The sequence below is a fragment of the Dipodomys merriami genome, unplaced genomic scaffold, assembly GCF_024711535.1.
Source record: "Dipodomys merriami isolate MVZ:Mamm:240054 unplaced genomic scaffold, mDipMer1.0.p SCAF_40, whole genome shotgun sequence".
NCBI classification, from domain to species: domain Eukaryota; kingdom Metazoa; phylum Chordata; class Mammalia; order Rodentia; family Heteromyidae; genus Dipodomys; species Dipodomys merriami.
In genome coordinates this window covers 12536573-12542034 of record NW_027205604.1, presented here as the reverse complement: position 1 = coordinate 12542034, position 5462 = coordinate 12536573, and the positions used below count along the sequence as shown (strand labels likewise).

The 5462-nt window shown below is 34.9% G+C and overlaps 1 pseudogene; it reads right to left on the bottom strand.

Annotated features, from left to right (window-relative positions):
- Positions 1 to 4506: 4506 nt before the first annotated feature.
- On the bottom strand, positions 4507 to 5238 carry LOC138806529 (histone-lysine N-methyltransferase KMT5B-like; annotated as a pseudogene).
- Between the last annotated feature and the right edge of the window lie 224 nt (positions 5239 to 5462).

Below are 5462 nucleotides of genomic sequence, written 5' to 3'. Positions count from 1 at the left end.
TCCATACATATTTTCCAGCATTTTGATGAAATTCATTGGCACCATGTAAAAGGTCTCTCAGAATAAAATCAAATGCTCTTAAGCTGTCAAATTTTTCACCTAGTTATTTCAACTCTACCTTGACAATAAGTAACATATGCTGACATACATTGTTATTTCCCTGACATTCATGTGTATTACTGCTGAGACCACTCAACAAAACAATAGGTATTCTAATTGCAATAATACTTTAGATTTTAACTTTTTAGGCATTCTAATTATAATATCACTTTAAATTTTAACAGTTTTATGATATTTAAAAGTTGAGTATGGATTCTCTAAAATAATGAAACTGTGGGGTGCATTTTGACAGGTGCTTTATAAATATACTTATATTTACATTTATCTCTGTATCTCTTGACTTCAGCTAGAATGAAGGAAATATTTCTTCTCAGAATATATTTTACTCAATATACTTAACTAGGATACTTTGGCAATGGAAATCTATATAATCGAAAGATTTACTTTCAGTTTAACTGCTTTCCATATTTAGAAAATATTACTTCTTTTTATAAGAATGGAAAAGTAAACAACTGAATGGCACTTGTTTTAGCCAATAACTGGCTGCAAAACAATGCCTTAACTAATCATTAGTATTAAACAATCTATTGTTTATTGATTTGGAGATTTTTCACTTCATAAAATAACTCTTGTAATTAGCACTGCAAACACTCACTTTCAATCAAATATCTAGAAGATATTTACTTGCTACAAATTGATTATTTCCATCATCTTGAAAAATAACATGGCTCTCAGAAACTTTCCTTTGTCTGTGTACACATCTATCTGACTTATACAGGAGAAAGTTTGAATGTACAGAAGAAAGGGAGACCTGTTTTAAAAATAAAGAACAAGAACTAAAGTTGAAAATGAGATAGAAATCCACTTCAACTAGCAAAGAAGTATGACTGTTTGTTGGGGGCATGATTATTACCTGTCAAAGAGGAAGCGTGATATTTGTGAAAAATCACTCACCGAAGAACAGGATTGATAGTGCCTAGATAATCAGCAAATCAAACACCTATACCTGCCGCCCCTGTACTGCCAACCTAGTAAGTGTTCCTCAGAAGCATGCTAGTGTAAGATAGCTAGAAAGAGTACACAAGACATTGCAAACAAATCTTTTTAGAGATATCTCAGACATAAACCCCCCACATAAATGGAGAGGTGTAAACTCTGTATTACTATAGGTGTCAGAAATAAGAATAGAGTGAAAATCATACACCATTCTCTATTCAACAGAAGGATTTGGAAGAAGTTATGTGCTCTGTTGGAGCCAATTCTTGCATTGTGGATGATTGATTCTGGAATAAGAGAATTAGGTTCTCAGTTTATCTTCAACATTCTTATCTTCTTTGATGCCCTGCAGTTTGCTCATAAATATTTCACTCTTTTAATCCTTACTTGGATTAATAATAATTGCTTAACATCTTAATAAGTTCCTAACAAGAGAATGAAAAAAATACAACAATTGACAACTTTTTGTTTGCTTGTTTGCTTGAAAATGGTAGTTTGGCATACACATGATCCTTGGAGAACCTGACCCAAAGTGAGCTTGCCGTTTGGTCATCAATAAAAACTAACAACACTAAGCAGGACACAGCAGGAGTTATAGGATGTGCTACAACTGACTATTTAGAAAGTGTAGAACTCTTTCTTGTGTCAGCCAAAGAAGACAGAATATTTATTCACTAAGTTTTTATCCATCACAATAAAATTATATGACATTGAATTGTCTATCATTAACTCTATAGCAATACCAGCTTCCCATGTGAAGTACAAATTGGCTTCCTGCTGCCACATCAGAAAAAAGTGGTGAGCTAACACCAGCTGATATATTCAAACATCACAGGCCCTTACAGAGACAAGTAGAAAATGCTGAAGGCATCCACTGGATGTCTGTTACACACCTAAGTGCCTCTTTAATAGACCTTCAATCTCTAAGCAAATCCATTAAAGGTGATAGCTAATATCTTGAGTATCTATAAGTTATTGGGTTTACCATTTTGCCTTAGAAAGAACACTGATGTGAAACATACAAAAAATAAATTCAAGTAAACTGCCTGAGAAAAATGCACTTACTCTTGTTTACTACTTAATCAATGAAAGTGGCTGCCATGTTCTGTCAATCAATAGGATGGTAATGTATAGTACAGAGGCCTGTATAAACCAAATGATATTAGCATAAATGCAAAACAGATTATATTAATAAAGTGATGGGAAAAAGTGCAAGCAACATAGCCAGACAGGAAATTATTTTGTGAATATTAAATTTTAGAAATTCCATAGAGAATCTAGATTTGGGGATTAAAATTATTCCTTATATAATAAAAGACCTTTAACAAAGACATCAAATGTACCTGGTGAAAGCTTCAATTTATCCATGAATATATCACTATCTAGACTCACCTTAAGACATAAAGAATCACTAAAGATAGACTTAGCACACTGCTAAAATTGATATCTCTAATTTGCAACTCAGCAAGCCACAGTCATGATAATTAAGCCAAAGGATATTATCATTTCTGATTGCATCTTGTCAGAAACTGTGGTATTTCCCCCATTGGGTAGTAAGAGAAGGTAGGACAATTAAACTTCGTGCTAGGATTATTCTCCTCTTAGGCAGAATTAATCAAAATTAACAGTGAGTTTCAAAATGACCAGTAATAAAAGCAGGAAAAGATGATTGCCTATCAAGTTCAATTTAATGGTTCTGAGCTCCTTGGGAAAATAAGCGCATAGTGAATTAATAAACATAAAATATATGATGTGTATGTATATTAAGAATACTTATATTATTAAGAAATACAAAAATAACAAATTTACATCAAACTAATTTCAGATTTTTATATCACCCTATATCATTTGGCCTTATTAAAATTATTTTGTTCATAAGCACTCAAGGAAAAGAAGTAACTTTGTTAATTTATGCTGGGTTTCAAGTTTATTGCTAATTTCAATTAAATGTGACTTTATATACTGTATATATTTATTATATATTATATAATATTTATTAAATATGATATCTATTATAAAATAAATAGTATACCATAATTGTATATAGTATATAATATATATACTTACTAAATAGTATATACTGTTTAGTATATATATACTAAATATATATATATTTATATATATACTAAATATACTTACTAAATATAATTATATATAGTATATATAGCATATATAGTATATATAATATACATAGAGTATATATATTATATATATAGCATATATAGTATATATATTATATATACAACATATATAGTATATATAATATATAACTGTATATAGTATATAGTATAGATGTACTTACTAAATAGCATATATACTATATAATATATAGTATATAAAGTATATATGCTATTATATAATTATAGTATACTATTTATTATATAAATATATATATTTATTATATAAAAAATATATATATTGTTTGTTTGTTTTTTGATCATGGGGCTTGAACTCAGGGCCTGGGCACTGAACCTGGCTCTTTTGCTCAAGGCTAATACTCTACTACTTTAAGCCACATTGCCACTTCTGGTTTTCGAGTAGTTAACTGAAGATGAGTTTCATAGACTTTTATGTCTGGGCTGGCTTTGAATTGGGATCCTCAGATCTCAGCCTCTTGAGTAACTAGGATTACATGCGTGAGCCATCAGCGTCTCGTGTGTGTGTGTGTGTGTGTGTGTGTTCGTTGCACTGCATGTATTGTTAGACTTGACAGTCACCAGTGAATGATGGGCTGAGCCCTCCTCCGGGTGTATGCAGAGTGCCATGGACTCCTGCTTGTACACTAGGTTTCATCCAGCCTCTGACTCCAGCAGGAAGCATGCCAGCTGTCCCTTTCTTCTGTAGATCTCCAGCTGTCCCTTTCTTCTGTATTCTGTACATCTCCACCTGTTCCTTTCTTCAGGGCTTTCTGTAGGGGAGTGCTGGCGTTTGCTCTGCTAGGCTTACTTCTCTTCCTTTCTGCTTATTCTTCATTCTTCATTCTTTTCCTTTCCTCGCTCCACCCGATCTTGCCCCTCACACACCTGCCATCCCAACCCTTGCTCTGCTCTTCCTTTCAGCCCTTTTGCTACGTTCTGCAGTGATTAGAAACACATTCCCTGAGGCGAACACATCCCCATGCTGCTGTCGCAACACTTAGGAGCCTGGCAGGCAAAAGCTACAGGACGACATGTCTGTTACCATCTATTTCTGAAAGACAGGCTGTCCTGGGCCCTGCAGGGGCCTCATGACCCAGGCCCCTCTGTCTCCCTGCAGCCGCGTTTACCATGAGGATGAAGGCAGCAGGCCTGGGAAGGGTCAGGAACTGCAGTACGTCCTCAAACCCTTCCAGAACCTTGCAGATTTCCACGAATCCTGGGTGATTCTTGCTTAGAAGTTCAAATCTACAGAAGTGTGCTTAAGAAAGCAAATTGGGTGGAAAACCAAAACCAACAAACCAAAAACGAACTTTTAAAGAAGGTAGCTTATCCGAGTTCCCTTGCATGTTTTGTTTCTGATTTTTTTTTCCTGAGTGGTATCTGCGTCCATGTTAGAGCTGACAGACGGGCTGAGTTTTCACTGCTGTCCCCTAACTTCTTAAGCCTATTTAAGCCTCTCTGAGTCTATATTTACTATTAATAACAGTCCTATATCTTTCACCTGTGTAACATTCACAGAACTCACTATTTTCTCCAAAATAAACTATCTCTTCTTCTCCAGGTTCAATATCTCTTAGAGCCTTCACACACGCTCTACCGCCACCAGTTGACACAAACTTACAAGCAGGGCCCAGCCTGAGTTGAGCACAGATTTTCCTTGTGGCATACATGACATTGAAGTAGCTTTCTCAGTATCTAAGTAGCATACTCTATTCGAACTCTAAATTCTGCAGCACAACCCAGCAGTAATTCTAGTTTGTCATTTCCTTTCCAGTCTTTTGTTGCAAGGATTTTGGTTCCATTTTGTTCTGGTGAATACTTATTGCAAGGCAGTATTTCAAATCCACTGTCAGTTGCAAATAAATAAGTACATGCTCCTTGAATAATTTCTCCTGCATTGTGCTCTGGTTGAGAAAATAGTGCTGTGCCCATTCACCTGACGTCAAATATTTGAAGATTTTCTCTAAGTGTTCATCTTTTTTAAAAAATACTCAATTACTTCCTTTCATTCTTCTTGCCTTCTCCCAATAGACTGGAATTTCATGTATATATCTGTAATCATGTAAAGCTACTGTTTGGGGGCTTTAAGTCAAGGCCTGGGCACCAACCTGAACTTCTTTGCACAAAGCTGGTGCTCGACTATTTGAGCCATAGCTCCACTTCTTGTTGTTTGATGGTTAATTGGACATAAGTGTCTCACAGTCTTCCCTGCCCTGGCTGGCTTCACAGTGAAATCCTCAGATCTCAGGCTCCTGAATAGTTAGGATA